At 42.7% G+C, this 18,875-nt stretch overlaps 1 long non-coding RNA gene across 2 annotated transcripts in view; it reads left to right on the top strand.

The window, feature by feature from the left end:
* Positions 1 to 327: 327 nt before the first annotated feature.
* The window catches only part of LOC118530624 (uncharacterized), a 40,087-nt gene continuing 21,539 nt past the window's right edge, over positions 328 to 18,875 (top strand). For both annotated transcript variants that reach the window (XR_013450498.1, XR_004914735.2), the window contains exons 1-2: positions 328 to 405; positions 13,082 to 13,187. This is a non-coding gene — a long non-coding RNA (uncharacterized LOC118530624). The remainder of the gene's footprint in view (positions 406 to 13,081; positions 13,188 to 18,875) is intronic.

The following is an 18,875-nucleotide window of genomic DNA, read 5'->3' as shown; positions in this document are numbered from 1 at the left end:
TGTTGTTGCTGTCTCCAGAAAGAGACAGTGATGTCAACTCCGTCCCTGTGATCAGCTCTGGTGTACCCCAGCACACCCCAGCACACCCCAGCCAGTCACATGCCAAGAGAGGGTGGACTCCCCTTTCCAGTGGCACTCGGGATGTATGTTGTGGATGGGTGCCCAAGAAGATACGTGGATGCAGGTCCCTCATGCCCCATGAGGCCACCACAAAGCTGTTCTTGGCCCATTACTGAGGACACATGGTGTCCTGCCTCTGGATGAAGACAGGAGTCCATCCTTTTGGGGATACACACTAAAATAGTGCTTCTCATATTTCCAGGTTTTTTGCACCAGGAAAAATCACTGGCGTAGGGTCCACTGGGAGCTTGCTAACTTTTTACTTTGCCAAGAAGTGCACTGACAGTAAGTACCATCTACTATCACCATCATTTCATTTATAAACGAATTTTAATTCCAATAATATGGGAATGGCATTGATGCATACTAACAGATTTTGCTTTTTAAAAAGCTTTTGTTTTGAAATGTTTGCAAACATAAACAAATTGCAAGAATAGTACAATGAACTCCTATATGCCCTCCCCTCAGATTTACAAAGTACTAACATTTTGCCATATTTGGCTTATTGTTCTCTCTTTCACACACTCAGAAAGAGAAAAAGTAGTCTCTATACAAATAAATTTATTACCTAAACCATTTGAAAGTAAGTTGTAGATATGGCACCTCTTAACCCTGAAATACTATAGTATTATTATCGAAATCAGGAAATTTAACATCTTTGGTACAATAGTATTATCGAATCTATGTACCTTCTTCAATTTTTGTCAGCTGTCCCAATAATGTCCCCTCCCCCTGCTGCTGGAGGGGAGCTGGAGGAGGGTTCCCTCCTCCCTCCCATCTCCTCTCCTGCTTCTCTCTCCTCCCTCTCTTCCTCCTTCTCCTCCCTCTTCTCCACTTCCTCCTCCTCTCCACCCTCCTCCTTCTCCCTCTTTCTCCTCTTCCTTCTCCTCCTCCTGCTTCCCCTCCTCCTCCTCCTCCTAATAGCTGTTGGTTTCTCTGGTCCAGGATCCTGTCCAGGATCAGATACTGCATTTAGATGTCTTGTCTCTTTAGTCTCCCTCAAACTGGAAGAATTCCTCAGCCTTTCTTTGTGTTTTATGACATGGACTTTTTTTATTTTAAGTACAGGCCAGTTATTATGTAGAATATCCCTCAGTTGGAGTTTGGCTGATGTTTCCTCATGATCATATTCAGGCAGTGCCTTTCTGCCAAGAATATACCACAGCAGTGATGTGTCCTTTCTCAGTATATCACATCAAGAGGCACATGACATTGGTTTGTCCTATTTTGAGAAATGTTAATTTTGATCACTTGGTGAGAATGGTGGTGACTGTTTCCCCACTGTTAAATTACTATTTTTTCCCTTTGGAATTGGTAAGTAATTTTTCAGGTGAATTAACAAGCCTTTTAAATGAAATAAAATTGGCTTTCTGGAAAACTCATTCCCTAGTCCCTATTTTCCTCATTTGCTCATGTCTGTTGAAAATATCTTCAAATCATCAGTGATCAGGGCGCCTGGGTGGCTCAGTCAGTTAAGCGTCTGCCTTCAGCTCAGGTCATGATCCCAGGGTCCTGGGATTGAGTCCCACACTGGGCTCCTTGCTCAGTGGGGAGCCTGCTTCTCCCTCTCCCTGCCGCTCCCCCTGCTTGTGTGCTTTCTCTGTCTCTCTGTCAAATAAGTAAATTTTTTAAAAAATTTAAAAAAGCAAACAAACAAAAAACAAATCAGCAGTGATCCATACACTGGCTCTTAAAAATCGCTGCACAAGAATGCAACTAAATTATTTATCTAACAAATACTTGAGTACTATATAAGGCATGCAACTCAGAGGAAGAATGGTTTACAAGCAGGACCAATAAATAATACAATCAAATATGGCACACCTCTTTTATAGAAAGCCTCTGAACCTAACTTCGGATTTGATGAAAACACAGGGACAGAGGAACAAGCTGAACAACACAATGGGGAAACAATCACTAAATCCAGAATGTGGAACATTCTGTAAGAAAGCTGGCCTGGGGCACCTGGGTGGCTCAGTCAGTTAAGCGTCTTCCTTAGGCTCAGGTCATGGTCCTGGGATCAAGTTCCGCATCAGGGTCTCTGTTCAGCAGGGAGCCTGCTTCTCCCTCTCCCTCTGCTGCTCCCCCTGCTTGTGCTCGCTCTCTCTCTCTGTCAAATAAATAAATAAATAAAATCATAAAAAAAAAAAAGAAAGAAAAAGGAAGCTTGCCTGCAATCTTCAAAAGGACGATGTCATAGAAAAAGAAAGGAGTGACTAATCTGAATTAAATGATGCAACAATTCATGAGCTTTGATTGAATCTGATTTTAAAAAAACTATAATTAGGGACAATTGGGGAAATTTTCATATAGACTAATATTAGATGATACTATGGAATTATTTTTGGTTTTCTTAAGTATGATAATGGTTTTATAGTTATATAAGGGAATGCCCTTATTTTAGGAGATGCATGCTAATGTGTTTAAGGGTAAAGTGGCATGATGTTTCCAATTTACTTTCAAAACGTTCAGCAAGAGGCACCTGGCTGGTTCAGTTGGAAGAGCATGAAACTCTTGATCTCAGGGTTGTGAGTTCAAGCTCCACGTTGGGTGGAGAGATTACTTAAATAAATAAAACTTAAAAGGGGCGCTTGGGTGGCTCAGATGGTTAAGTGTCTGCCTTCAGCTCAGGTCATGATCTCCTGGTCCTGGGATAGAGCTTGGCATAGGTCTTCCTGCTCAGTGGGGGGAGTCTGCTTCTCCCTCTCCCTCTGCCTCTCCTTCTCCCTCTGACTCTCCGCAGCTCATGCTTTCTCTCCCCCCCAGCTTGTGCGCTCTCTCTCTCAAATGAATAAATAAAATCTTTAAAATAAATAAATAAGGGATGCCTGGGTGGCTCAGTTGGTTAAGCATCTGCCTTCAGCTCAGGTCGTGATCCCAGAGTCCTGGGATCGAGTCCCACATTGGGCTCCCTGCTCAGCGGGGAGCCTGCTTCTCCCTCTGCCTGCTGCCCCTCCCACTTGTGCTCTCTCTCTCTGACAAATAAGTAAAATCTTTTAAAAATGAATAAATAAATAAATAAAACCTTAAAAAAAGGTTCAGCAAAAACTCATGCATATTATATATAGAGAGAGCAAAGTTGCAAAATATTAAATGTTGAAGCTTGATAGAGAGTAAGGATGCTCATAATACTATTCTTTCAACTTTTCTGTGGTTTTGGATTTTTGAAAATCAAAGATTTGAAGGAATAATATATAGGTGTAATTATGATTAATAAAAATAAAACTCCCTTTAAACTGTTCCTGAATTTACAGGGCACCTGGGTGGCTCAGTGGGTTGAACGTCTGACTTGATTTCGGCTCAGGTCATGATCTCAGACTCCTGGGATTGAGCCCCGCATGGGGTTCCACACTCAGTGGGGAGTCTGCTTGTTTCTCTCTCCCTCTGCCCCTCCCCCTGCTCACACATGCTCTCACTCTCTCTCTTTCTCTCTAAAATAAATAAGTCTTTTTTTTTTTTTTTTTAAGATTTTATTTATTTATTTGACAGAGAGAGACACAGAGAGAGAGGGAACACAAGCAGGGGGAGTGGGAGAGGGAGAAGCAGGTCTCCCGCGGAGCAGGGAGCCCGATGCGGGGCTCGATCCCAGGACCCTGGGATCATGACCTGAGCTGAAGGCAGACGCCTAACGACTGAGCCACCCAGGCGCCCCTAAAATAAATAAGTCTTTAAAAAAAATAGTGTTGCTGAATTTACAGTATTTTTTATTATTGTAAGTTTTCTCTACTAGTTTCTCCTTACTGTTACATGTGGAGAAGCGCCTCAATTTTTTTATATTTAAAAAGGCTCCTAATTCAGCCTTTCTGGAAAGAATCTTGGTGATATATGAGACATCTTACAAAGTTCATTATCACCTTTGACTTGGGTATTTACCCGAGAAAATAACCATGCACTTCTGTAAAGATTCAGCAACTGAGTTGTTCATTCCAGCGTAACAGTACCTCAGTGAAGAAATTGTGTATAATTTAAATGCTCAACTCTTTATTGCTGGTTGAATAAACTATGGCCCAACCACCTAAAGAAAGGAATCTGGCACAGGCATTGAAAACGTGAGGTCAGCCATGTTGTTGAGGCTTGTAGCACAGGTGTCGTTGAGGCTGGATGACTCGTATATAGGAGCCCATTATTTTTCATTAATTAAAAAAAAATGCAGAACGATGTTTAACAAATGAAAAGATTGGTACAATATATTTAGCTTATGAAAAAAATAGTATGTACTGTCTAATCCTATTTTTGTTTAAAAAAAAAAAAAAGACTGGGAAAATATACATCCAAATGCTCAACCTTGGTTATCCGTTTTTATTTTCTCTTATTTATTTTATCTTATTTCAACTTTCTAAAATTTATAGACTGCACGTGAATTACTTTTATATTAAGAAAGAACAATAAAAATGATGTTTGAAAGATGACAGAGAGAGACACAGCGAGAGAGGGAACACAAGCAGGGGGAGTGGGAGAGGGAGAAGCAGGCTTCCCGCCGAGCGGGGAGCCTGATGTGGGGCTCGATCCCAGGACCCTGGGATCATGACCTGAGCAGAAGGCAGACGCTTAACCCACTGAGCCACCCGGGCGCCCCCGCAACGTGTTCTTCTGCCTAGTTTGAAGGAGCCCCACTGGGGGTCCCTGGGGCCTCACCCAGAGGTGGGACCATCCCCGGCCACAAGGTGGCAGTGCTGCTCGCGGAGGGCGCCTCCTTCTACAGAGCACCCTCGGCCGCACCCCCCCCCCCCCCCCGCCCCCAGTGTCTTCTGCCACCCCCCACCCCAGCTCCCCTCTTACCCTGAAAACACAGGAGCACTGCCTGAAAAAAAGAAAGACATCCTGGTGTGTACGGGGGCTCCTCCCCTTTCTGCACCTAGGTTAGGGGTGCAAATAGTGCCAGCCCTGAAGATGGCAAGTCTGGAAACGTTCCTTTCCTTGGGGATACTAGGCGGAGAAGCCTTCCCCGCAAACAGTTGTCTAGTTGTATCTAGATGTGGCAGAGCTGCCAGATTGAGAGAGAGAGTGTGTGTGTGTGTGTGTGTGTGTGAGAGTTGTGTGTGTGTGAGAGAGTGAGAGAGAGAATGTGTTAAGAATGTATTCTGCATGTTTTACTGATGTTATTTTTCTTGTTTGTGTGTGTGTGTGTTAATATTTAGAACATGTTCTTTTATTTCAAAACAACAATATGGGTAGAATGTTGAAGAAAACACAATATTTACTTCATATCCAATTCTATGCGTATTTTCTTCTGCTTTTCAGTCCACACATTGTCATCATCATATTGGAAATCCTTGCTATACCTTCCTTTGAAGCAGGATCAATGCACTATGCAGATATAATTTCAGCAAATAACTTAACCAATATGAAGTGTATTGAATAATAGTATCCTTTTGTGTTATGCTCTGTGGGCTTCTAAAAAAAGTGCTTTATCTATAAAACAATAATGTAACTATTTATAAAATTGTTTCCCAATTAAGAAAATGTCCAATAATTTATAAAAGTGGACATTTGCACAATTTTTTTTATAATTCATCTAGTGGTTTAAACTGTAAAAATGAATGTTTTTAGTATATTCACAGAGTTCTGCAACCATTACCACAATCAATTTTAGCAGTCATTATACTGCTGTATCCATTAGCACTCAGTCCCCATTCCCCCCCCCACCATTCCCACCCCAAGGACCTCAGCAAGCGCTACTCTGCTGTCTCTATACATTTCATTTGCCTGCTCCAGACATTTCATATTAATGGAATCATACAACATATGTTCTTTAGTGACTGACTTGGCATTATGTTTTCAAGATTCATCCATGTTGGGGCACCTGGGTGCTCAGTCAGCTAAGCATCTGCCTTCGGCTCAGGTCATGATCCTTAAAATCCTAAAAAAAAAGATTCATCTATGTTGTCACATACCAGTAATTAAGTCCTTTTTATTGCCAAATAATATTTCATGGTATGAAATTTTACTTGTCCATCAATTGATGAATATTTGGGTTGTTTTCCACTGTTTGGCTATTATGAATAGCCAAGCACTTGTTGTTAACTGTCTTTTGGGGCATAGTCATCCCACTAGGGGTGAAGTGGTTTGATTTGCATTTCTGTGATGGCTAGGGGCTATTTGCATATCCTCTTTGGTGAAATGTCTATTCAGATCCTTTGCTCATTCTTTAGTTGGATTATTTGTCATTTTAATACTGGATTGTAAGAGTTCTTTATATATTTTAGATACAGTCCCCTTATCAGACTTCTGATTTGCAAATATTTTATCTCATTCTGTAGGTTGTCTTTTTACTTTCCTGATGATGCTGTTTGAAGCACAAAAGGTTTTTTTTTTTTCCAAAGATTTTATTTATTTATTTGACAGAGCGAGAGAGCACAAGCAGGGGGAGCAGTAGGAGAGGGAGAAGCAGGCTCACTGCTCAGCAGGGAGCCTGATGCGGGGCTTGATCCCAGGACCCTGAGATCATGACCTGAGCCCAAGGCAGCCGCTTAACCATCTGAGCCACCCAGGCACCCCAAAGCACAAAAGTTTTTAATTTTGATGACGTTCAGTTATCTGTTCCTTTCTAAAAAGATTTTAAGTAGGGGCGCCTGGGTGGCTCAGTCAGTTAAATGTCTGCCTTCAGCTCAGGTCAAGGCCCTGGGCTCGTAGAATCGAGCCCCATGTCAGGCTCCCTGCCCAGCGAGGAGTCTGCTTCTCCTTCTGCCCCTCTCCCTCTGCCCCTCTCCCCTGCTCATGCTCGCTCGCTCTCTCTATTGCTCTCTCTCTCAAGTAAATAAATAAAGTTTAAAAAAACAAAAAATAAAAAGATTTTAAGTAATCTCTACACCCAACATGGGGCTCGAACTCATAACCCTGAGATCAAGAGTCTCATGCTCCTCTGACTGAGCCAGCCAGGCTCCCCAGATCCATAGTTCTTTATAAAGTTAACATACATAACACAACAGTAATTCCACTCTATGCTATTTACCCAAGAGAAATGAAAAACTATATATCCACAGAAAGATTTGTACATGAACGTTTATAGCAGTTTTGTTTGCAATAAGGAAAAATCAGAAACAACCCAATAGCCATTAACCTGAGAATGGGTAAATAAATTGTGGCATATTCAATACAAAATAAAGACAATTCAATAATTTAAAGGTACAAATTACTGATACACACAACATGCATGAATCATAAAAATACTATGCCAAATGAAAGAAGCCAGACACAAAAGAGTACGTACTGGATGATTTCATTTAATTGAAATTCTGGAACAATCAAAACTAAGCTATCATTACAGCAGGTCAGTGGTTTCCTGGGGACAAAGGGGGAGGGAGGACCAACTGCAAAGAGGCTTGAGGGAACTTTCTGAGGTGATGGAGGTGCTCCATCTTCATTGGAGTGGTTGTTATATGTGTGTATACCTTTGGAAAAACTCATCAAGCTGCTTTTAATGTACTTGATGTACCTTAAAATTAACATACTTAAAATGGGTACGTCTTATTATATGTAAATAATACCTCAATAAAGTTGATTAAAAAATAAGTCCACACTCGAGAGTTGGCTATTACAAGAGCTTCAGGTATCTCTATATCTTATCTGTCTCAGGCACTTCACTGATTATCATAATGAATATTAGAAATGGGTTTTCATTAAAAACTTAGAAAGACCATAAAGTATAATCAATAAATTAGTAAATGCCTCTCTCTGTATTGTTATGAGGATCCAATGTGATAATGTATATGAAAGTACAGCTTTGATGGGCTTTACAAGTTAAGTCTTGGCTCATAAGTCAGAGACGTCCCAGGCTTCCAGATTTCCAGCCCCCTTACGATCCTGACCTCAAGGCCTGAGAAGTCCCTCTGGGTGTCCCCTGCCAGGGTCTTGGCTTGCTTACACTTACCTCTAGGCCTCGCCTTCTGAAGGGCCCTGATCCCGTGTAGCATGGTGGGGAAACCCTTAGAATCTGCCTTGCCTCTGAGTGCCTGGGCGGAATTGGAATTGACCTTTACCTCTTGGCCCTTACCTGTCGCCCCAGGATGCTCTTTGCTTTGACTGGCCTGGGAGTTTGTAAGCAGTCAAGACAGCTCCACTGCACTCACACAGCCCTTGTTATGGCCTGGCTGCTTGTGTACCCCTCAAGTGGGTACCACAATGGGATGGTGTTTGGAGGTGGAGCCTTTGCTAGGCATTTGGGCTGAGGTGAAGTCATGAAGGTGGGGCCCTCATGATGGAATTCGTGTCTTTGTGAGAAGACCAAGAGACCAGAGTGCGCTCACTGCCCCTCCCTGCAACCACCACCACCAGGTGAGGACACGACAAGAAGGTGACTACCTGCAAACCAGGAATAGGACCCTCACCAAGACCTCAGCCATACTAGCAACCTGATCTTAGACTGCCCAGCCTCCAAAACTGGGAGAGATAGCTATTGTTCAAGCTGCCCAGTCTGTTGTAATTTGTGATAGCAGCCTGAGCAGACGAAGACAAACCTCATCCTGGCAAATAGGAGATGAATTGTGGCCCTTCTTCTAAAAGTCTCCTCAACTACATTATGTCTCCTAAATTTAGACAAATTCCTCCTGAATATTCCAAAGCCACCATACTGTTTTGTACCCATTTCCAGAATCCCAGGGAGGCCCGCCCAGCCTGTTCAGGCCCCTGTAAACTGACCCTCCCGCTCTCCAGTGACCTCTTACCCAGACCCAGATGTTCCTCTGACCTCACCCTGGTGCCGCTGGAGTTTCACACGGTCGTCCAGGCTCACCCTGCCTGACTCTGTCTCTCCCCTAAGCTTTGAGCATAGAGACCTGAGACTCCGGATTCAGCTACTGGAGTGTGACCCCCTGCTCAGGGCATGGGTTCTCCAAACCTTAGAAGCCACCCACCCACAATGTCTGGCCCACCCAAGACCTGGGCCCCTGGGGGTTCATGCTCTGGTGTCTCTCCTTAGGTATAAATAAAACAGTGTCCTACGTAACTGCACATCTTGTCCTTAGCTTTTTTTGCCTGACCTTGTAAGTTACCTTGAGCAGTGATTGGGAGTGGCTGGGCTTTCGTGTTCTTTCCCACGGAGAGAGCAGAACTAAAGACCCCCCAGCAACTCCTGTGAGCTGTGTGGTATGTGGGCGGGCTGCCCACTGCAACCTCACCTCCCATCATGTGAGCTCTATAGACCAGAGCCGAGGAAAGTTAAAGCTGCTCAGACCCAGGGATAAACACCATTGACAGTGGCCACTGTCCTTCCACAACTTTTTTTAGACATAGGAAAACATAGGGACTTGTTTCTGAGTGTGTGTTGGGGTGGTAATATTTTTTTTCTTTTAAACAGACTGGGATCATATTCTTTCAATTCAACAAGTATTTATTGATTACCTACTGTATTCTAGGCACTTTGAGCTCACTGAAAAATAATTCTGCAACTTGCAGTTTTTGCTTTAAAGCATAAAATCTTTCCATGTCAATACATAATGATGTGTCGTTATTTTTTCCATCATTGTAAAACTTTAGCACACTTAGCGCTTTAATGCATTTTCTGCTCTGATAAATATGGAATTGATCGAAGTACCTCTAGCTATTTCCATCACCATTATTGGGTGGGATGCAATGAACAGATTTCCTAAGGCTTGGGAATTAGGCAAAAGCAGGGTCATGAATTTAAGTCATAGAATCTTTCTCCCCAATGGGTTAAAACATATTTTTCAGTTTTACTTTCTACGGTGGATCTGTAAAAAAGTATTAGATTAGTACAACTATTTTTGATCTACATGTTTGTGATAGCTGATACAAAAAGGAATTTGTTGGGTTTGGGAGATAGCATGTGGGGGGCAAGATAGGGCTGGAGAAGATAGGCCCTGAGCACTTAGGACATTGGAGGTCATGCAAAGAGCCATGGAAGTCATTGTGGGGTTTTAAGCAGGAGCAAGATTGGAATTCTATTTTTTCCAGTTTCACTGATATATGATTGATATATAGCATGGTATTATGTTTAAAGTACACAACATAGTGGTTTGGTATAGATACATATTCTGAAATGATTACCATGTTGTTTAGTTAACACCCATCACTTCACATTGTTACTTTTTTTTTGTGATGAGAACTTTTAAGATTTACCCTCTTAACAAACAACTTTCAAATATACAGCACAGTATTGTTAACTATAGTCACCATGCTGTACCTTACATCCCCAGAACTTACTTATTTATAACCAGACGTTTGTACCCTTTGACCCCCTTTCCCCATTTCCCCCACTCCCTACCCACTGGCTCTGGCAACCACCAATCTGTTCTCTATTTCTGTGAGTTTGTTATTTTAAATTCCATATATAAGTGAGATGATCCAGTTTTTGTCTTTCTTTCTGGCTTATTTCGCTTAGCATAATATCCTCCAGGTCCATCCATGTTGTTGCAAATGGCAAGATTTCCTTCTTTTTTGTGGTTGAATAATATTCCACTGTATTGATAAATACCACAGTTTTTTATCCATTCATCTGTTGATGGACATTTAGGTTGTTTCTTTGTCTTGGCTATTGTAAATAAATTGCAATGAAAATGGGGGTGTAGGGGTGCCCGGGTGGCTCAGTCAGTTAAGTGTCTGACTCTTGATTTTGACTCAGGTCCTGGGATCCAACTCCGCATCAGGGTCTGCCCTCAGCGGGGAGTCTGCTTGAGGATTCTCTCCCTCTCCCTCTGCCCCTCCCCCACTCTCTCTCTCTCTCATAAATAAATAAATCTTAAAAAAAAAGAAAAAGGGGTTATAGATGGTGTAGATGTCTTTTTGAGATAGTGATTCTGTTTCCTTTGGATATATACCCAGAAATGGAATTGTTGGTTCATATGGTAGTCCTATTTTTAATTTTTTGAGGAACCTCCATACTATTTTCCATAGTGGCTGTGCCAATTTACATTCCCACCAACAGTGCGCGAGGGTTCCCTTTGCTCCACATCCTCTCCCACACTTGTTATCTCTTGTCTTTTGAATGACAGCCATTCTAACAGATGTAAGATATCATATTGTGGTTTTGATTTGCATTTCCCTGATGATTAGTGATAGCGAGCACCTGTTGGGTGCTCACTTTTCATGTACCTGCTAGGCATTTGTATGTCTTCTTTGGAAAAATGTCTATTCAGTTCCTCTGCTGATTTTATGATCAGATTGTTTATTATTTGCTAGTAAGTTGAATTTCTTTATATATTTTGGATATTAACCCCTTACCAGATACATGATTTGCAAATATTTTCTCCCATTCCGTAGGTTGCCTTTTCATTTTGTGGATGGTTTCCTTTGCTGTGCAGAAGCCTTTAGCTTGATGTAGTCCCACTTGTCTATTTTTGTGTTATTGCTTTTGTTTTTGGTGTATATTAAAAAAACCATTGCCAAGACTGATGCCAAGGAGCTTACCACCTATGTTTTCTTCCAGGAGTTTTCTGGCTTCAGATCTTTTTTTTTTTTTTTTTTTTTTTTTTTTTTTTTTTTTTTAAAGATTTTTTTTTATTTATTTATTTGACAGAGAGAGAGAGAGAGATCACAAGTAGGCATATAGGCAGGCAGGCAGAGGGAGAAACAGGCTCCCGCCGAGCAGGAAGCCCGATGTGGGGCTTGATCCCAGGACGCTGGGATCATGACCTGAGCTGAAGGCAGATGCTCAACAGACCGAGCCACCCAGGTGCCCCCTGGCTTCAGATCTTATGTTCAAGTCTTTAATCCATTTTGAGTTGATTTTGTATATGGTGCAAGATAATGATCCAATTTCATTCTTTTGCATGTGGCTGTCCAGTTTTCCCCACACCATTTATTGAAGAGACTATCCTTTCCCCATTACATATTCTTGGCTCCTTTTGTCATGAGCTAATTGACTGTACGTGCATGGGTTTATTTGTGGACTCTCTATTCTGTTACACTGAGCTATGTGTCTGTTTTTATGCCAATACCAGACTGTCTTGATTTCTATCACTTTGTAACATAGTTTAAAATCAGGGAGAGTGATGCTTCCAGCTTTGTTCTTCTTTCTCAAGATTTCTTTGGCTATTTGGGGTCTTTTGTGGTTCCATACAAATTTTAGGATTTTTTTTATTCCCATGAAAAATGCCATTGGAATTTTGATAGGGACTGCATTGAATCTGTAGATTGCTTTGGGATCTGTCATTATTTTTAACAGCTGCATGGCACCCCATAGCACAGCAGCAACATAACTCCACAGTTTCTAGTTCCCTAATTTTAGACATTCAGATTGCCTCCATATACTTTTCTATTACAAATAAGGCTACAATGGGGGCACCTGGGTGGCTCAGTCGTTAAGCATCTGCCTTCAGCTCAGGTCATGATCCCAGGATCCTGGGATCGAGCCCCGCATCAGGCTCCCTGCTCAGCAGGGATCCTGCTTCTCCGTCTTGCTCTGCCTCTCCCATATGCTTGTTCTCTCTCTCAATAAAATCTTTTTTAAAAAAAAAAAAAACAAATAAGGCTACAATGAGTGCCTTTGTCATTTGACCTTGTGCACATTTGTGAATATTTCTGATGGGCTCTGATGAGGAGAATTGCTTAATTGAAGAGAATGTGCTGAATATTTCTAGTTGTTGTTCCCCGATAACAAGTTTGTGTCCATTTATTCTCCTACCACTAGTGTGTGCGAGGACTCTGCTCCTTGTGGTCTATAGGTCATATTATCAAACTGATAGGTGAGAATGGGCAATAACCTTCTCCCAAGACCCTGGGATCATGACCTGAGCCAAAGAGGGATGCTTAACTGACTGAGCCACCCAGGCGCCCCGGCAGTAGGAATCAGCCTCGGCCATTGATACCAACTGAGCAGCTTATGACCCTCAGGACAGGGTACTTCTAGGGTACAAATTAAGAGAGGTCAAGCTCTAGCTGTTCCCATGGGTGAGCTTCAGCTATTACAAACACTCGCTCAGATTAGCTGTGTATTTCTACACCCAGGGTCTCTTTTCTCCCTTACCACCACCTTCTAAGATAAATGTCATTATCTTGTTTACAGATGAGGAAACCCACCCAGAGAGGCTGATTCCTCCAAATCACAGAGGTCACAAGTAACAGAGCCAGGGAGGAAGGGGCGCCTGAGGGTGAAGGAAAGAACAGCAAGGGTAGGGCCACTAGTAACCCCAGGGCTTGGGTACCGACCTGGGTCTCAAGGCCAGAAGCAGACCAGTTGTGTGGTCTGGAATGGTGCTGGGTTCCTTCGCATGGGCTGCAGGGTGTGCGATCTGTTCTGCCTGTGCTTGTCCTGCTTGGACACGAGGTGGAGGCCACAGGTATGGAGAGTGGAACCCCCTGGGTCTGGTAACTCAGAAGGATCGAGGGGGGAGTGGAGAGGACTGTTAGCCTGGTGATGGCGGAGGAGTTCATGAACTGACGATATGTGTGCAGACCCTGTCCATGAGCTAATGAGAAACCTCTTACATCCTCCCACTTGGCTGCTGCGGCCACTGCTTTAGTTACTGCCCAGGGCCCTCAGCATAGACCTCATTCCTCCAAACAAAGCAGTCCCTTAAGCAATCCTTGTATTACTGTGGCTCTAAGCCTAGGAATTCCAAGGACAGACTTGTTTAACCACTTCTGGCTCCAGCACTTGTAGACTGGTCCTCAGAACTCAGGGGTTTGAAGAAGTATTTTCAGCAGACTCTGAGTGGGGAGCCAGCAGGCAGCTAAGTGTCTTTCCCTTGAGAGTCCGTTTGTTTCCCAGGGAAGCTCAGCTCCAGGGGACACACTTCCAGCGTCACAAAAACCCCTGTGGCCCTACACCTTCGGGATTTCAGTCCCCAAACAGGAGGTTCCTCTGGGTGGTGCCATCTCGGGCCCTCCCCCACACATCCTGGAGTGAGGGGCACAAAACACCACACTTTTTGCCTGGGAAGGGGGCCTTGCCCACTGGCAGCATGACTGACCTGGTAGTTTGCTGGGGTTTTCAGATGTGAGAGGCCCAAAGACCACAGAGAAGAGACTTGCACCTGAGCCTGGTGAGAATGTGGTCCAGGATCTCAGGAAGGTACCATCTCTCGGCCTTTTTATTTGAAAAACAGTAGGAAATCTATTCTGTGGTTATGTGAGAGAATGACTGTATTCTTTTATTTTTAAGATTTTATTTATTTATTTATTTATTTATTTATTTATTTGACACAGAGAGAGAGAGAGCACAAGCAGGGGGAGTGGCAGAGAGGGAGAGGGAGAAGCAGGCTCCCCCCTGAGCAGAGAGGCCAATGCTGGGCTCGATCCCAGGACGCCGGGATCAGGACCTGAGCCAAAGGCAGATGAGATGCTTAACTGACTGAGCCACCCAGGTGCCCCAGAATGACTTTATTCTTAGGAAATGCATATATACATATATGCATATATATATATATATATACGCAGAGGGAGAGAAAGCACACATGCAAATAATTGGTGAATCTGGATAAAAGCTTTTTGGAAATTCCTCATATCATGCAACTTTTCTGTAAGTTTGAAATGGTATCAAAATTAAATGGTGACAGGGGCGCCTGGGTGGCTCAGTTGGTTAGGTGTCTGCCTTCAGCTCAGGTCATGATCCCAGGGTCCTGGGATCAAGTCCTGCATCAGGCTCCCTGCTCAGCTGAAGCTTGCGTCTCCCTCTGCCTGCCACTCTCCCTGCTTGTGCTCTCTTGCTCTCTGTCAAATAAATAAATAAAATCTTTTAAAAAAAATTAAATGGTGACAAAAAAGTGGAAATATAAAGATCAGAGGAGCAGATTTAGGTAAATTAATTCTCATTCCCACCCAACGAGCCCAAGAATGGATTTAATTTTGAATTATTTTTACCCAGTTATAATCATGGACAGTTCTGTAGTCTGTCTTTTTGCACTTGATGCCAGTCACAAAGTGTTGTCTGGGCTGTTACACAGTCCTGGTAACTGTCATTTAAATGACTTATAAAATTCCATTTTAGGTCATTGTTTCTGCTCTCCCATTGAGGGACACTCCAGAGGAAGCAGAGGATTGATCTTAGTTCTTCATGAACTGGTACCAGGCGCTATCCACCACAGGCTATGTACGGGCATTATCTTATTTGACCCTCACAATCACACTAAGATAAGTATTTTTACCCCCAATTTGTGGGTAAGGAGCTTATAGCAAGCCAACCTCATTCACTAGAATTCAGCATTCAATTCCAGTCTCTCTGACTCCTCTGCTCATGCCTTCCCTCAGCTCTTCCATGACTGAAAGCTTTTTCTTCCTCCTCCTCTAACTTCACAGCTCTTTTTCGGTACTGCAGTTTTTATCTTGTATTGTGGTTAATAATTCCATGTCGCAAATCTGAGGCTAGACCATGGGCCCTTCGAGGGTGGAACTCCCAGCAGATTCATCTTTGGAGGCCCAACATGCTTAGCCCCTATGTGTGTTGTATACATGGCAGGAGCTTACATCATTTATTCTTTCAACAAATACTGTATTTACAGAGGGCCTACCATGCACCAGGCACTGTTCTAGATTCTTGGGACACATTAGCGATTCAGTAAACAAAATGGAGCTTACATCCCCAGGGAGGGAGATGTACAATAAAGAACATACAGGGGGCGCTTGGGTGGCTCAGTCGGTGAAGCATCTGCCTTCGGCTCAGGTCATGATCCTAAGGTTCTGGGATCAAGCCCCACATCGGGCTCCCTGCTCAGCGGGGAGTCTGCTTCTCCCTCTCCCTCTACCCCTCTTAGTGCTCCCTCTTTCTCTCCCTCTCTCTCTCTGTCTCTGTCAAATAAATAAATAAATAAAATCTTAAAGAACATACATAGTAAATAAAAGCATATATTATGTTAGAAGGTGCTAAGTAATATGAGAAAATGGAGCACGGTCAGGACAATAGGGGTACAGGAGAAGCAGGTGTTTCAACTTTAAATAGAGTAATTAGGGCAGGCCACACTGAGGATGTAACATTTGAGCAAAGATTTGGAGGAGATGAAAGTGAATACAGTGCGAATGAACAAATGAAGGAATCAAATTACTTGTATGTGCAGAAGAATGAAACTGGACCATTTCCTTACACCACACACAAAAATAGACTCAAAATGGATGAAAGACCTAAATGTGAGACAGGAATCCATCAAAATCCTAGAGGAGAACACAGGCAGCAACCTCTTCGACCTCAGCCGCAGCAGCTTCTTCCTAGAAACATCACCAAAGGCAAGGGAAGCAAGGGCAAAAATGAACTTTTGGGACTTCATCAAGATAAAAAGCTTCTGCACAGCAAAGGAAATAGTCAACAAAACCAAAAGACAACCAACAGAATGGGAGAAGATATTTGCAAATGACATATCAGATAAAGGGCTAGTATCCAAAATCTATAAAGAACTTATCAAACTCAACACCTAAAGAACAAATAATCCAATCAAGAAATGCGCAGAAGACAGGAACAGACATTTTTCCAAAGAAGACATCCAAATGGCCAACAGACACATGAAAAAGTGCTCAACATCACTCAGCATCAGGGAAATACAAATCAAAACCTCAATGAGATACCACTTCACACCAGTCAGAATGGCTAAAATTAACAGGTCAGGAAATGACAGATGTTGGTGAGGATGCGGAGAAAGGGGAACCCTCCTACACTGTTGGTGGGAATGCAAGCTGGTGCAGCCACTCTGGAAAACAGTCTGGAGTTTCCTCAAAAAGTTGAAAATAGAGCTACCTTACGACCCAGCAATTACACTACTGGGTATTCACCACAAAGATACAAATGTAGTGATCCGAAGGGGTACGTGCACCCCGATGTTTATAGCAGCAGTGTCCACAATAGCCAAACTATGGAAAGAGCCAAGATGTCCACCAACAGAGGAATGGATAAAGAAGATGTGGTGTATATATACAATGGAATATTATACAGCCATCAAAACAACAAAATCTGGCCATTTGCAATGACGTGGATGGAACTAGAGGGTATTATGCTAAGTGAAATAAATCAATCAGAGAAAGACATGTATCATATGATCTCACAGCTATGAGGAATTCTTAATCTCAGGATTAAGGGTTGCTGGAGTGGTGGGGGGTGGGAGGGACGGGGTGACTGGGTGATAGACATTGGGGAGGGTATGTGCTATGGTGAGCGTTGTGAATTGTGTAAGACTGATGAATCACAGCCCTGTACCTCTGAAACAAATAATACATTATATGGTTAAAAAAAAAAAAAAAGAAGATAGTAGGAAGGGAAAAATGAAGGGGGAAATCGGAGGGGGAGACGAACCATGACAGACTGTGGACTCTGAGAAACAAACTGAGGGTTCTAGAGGGGAGGGGGGTGGGAGGATGGGTTAGCCCGGTGATGGGTATTAAAGAGGGCACGTTCTGCATGGAGCACTGGGTGTTGTGCACAAACAACGAATCATGGAACACTACATCAAAAACTAATGATGTAATGTATGGTGATTAACATAACATAATAAAAAAAATTTTTTTAATAAAATAGCAAAAAAAAATTACTTATATGATACATTCTAACTCTACAATTAGAAAGCGGCATTAGAAGAGCTAAGACCCTAAGTCTGAAAAGATAAATTCCAAGGAGAGAAAAGATCAAAGTTTAAAAGATCTTACCAAGCACAGATAGGGTGAACAATGGCTCGTTCCACGAACAGCGCCAGTTTGGCTGCTCCAGAGTAATGTCGGCGTGAACAATAAAAGCTGCTTTACACGTAGGTAGTAAACCCATGAGACTTACACCCCTGAAGATGGCATAGGCTGAAAGCACAGGACAGTTTTCAATAAACCCATAGATGCCAGCCCCGGGGTCAGTGATTGGAAGAAGTTGGGGATATTTGTAGGGCATGCCCCAACCCTTTGATGTGATCCAGGGCAAAAGTCTAGTCTCTCGCCATGTTAGGATGCAGGGCCTTGGTGGGCTGAGTGCTACCCAGAAGTCCTGATGACCCCGGACTGCACATCTCACGTCAGCTAACGCTGAGAGCCCTTCCTTTCCACTGCATGCTGGTGACGGTTGTTGTACAGATTGCAAACTGCACAGGTGGAATTATTACATTTGTGGGGTTTTTTTAAATACAAGAATTACACAGGGGCTCTTGGGTGGCTCAGTCGGTTAAGCGTCTGACTCTTGATTTTGGCTCAGGTCATGATCTCAGGGTTATGGGATCAAACCCCATGTCGCACTCCATGCTCAATGCAGTCTATTTGTCCTTCTCCCTCTGCTCCTCCCCCCATTTGCACTCTCTCTCTCTCAAATAAATAAATACATACATACATACATACATAAAATCTTTTTAAAAAAATACAAGAATTACATAGAATCAATTTATTTATTTATTTTACAAATATATACACTCTTTTAATTCCATCCCAACCAAAATACAGAACATTTCTGTTACCTCAGACCCTTGTGCAGTGAGTTTCCCCTACTTTCTACCCTAAGCAATTGCCAATCTGATTTTTACATCCTAATATTATTATTTTAATGGCAAAGGCATTTCCTATAATATCACATGAATATAGAATCAACTTTTTCTTTTTTTTTTTTTAATTTTATTTATTTATTTGACAGAGAGAGACACAGCGAGAGAGGGAACACAAGCAGGGGGAGTGGGAGAGGGAGAAGCAGGCTTCCCACGGAGCAGGGAACCCGATGCGGGGCTCGATCCCAGGACCCTGGGATCATGACCTGAGCCGAAGGCAGACGCTTAACGACTGAGCCCCTAGAATCAACTTTTTCAAACATATAATCACACTCTCTGACCAGGTCAGGATATGTCATTTTGACCAAAGTATAATCTTTAACAATTTTTTTGCTTAGTAAATAATTTCCAAGCTAAATGGCCTTT

The sequence above is a fragment of the Halichoerus grypus genome, chromosome 8 (assembly GCF_964656455.1).
Source record: "Halichoerus grypus chromosome 8, mHalGry1.hap1.1, whole genome shotgun sequence".
NCBI classification, from domain to species: domain Eukaryota; kingdom Metazoa; phylum Chordata; class Mammalia; order Carnivora; family Phocidae; genus Halichoerus; species Halichoerus grypus.
This window is presented reverse-complemented; position numbering and strand designations above follow the sequence as displayed.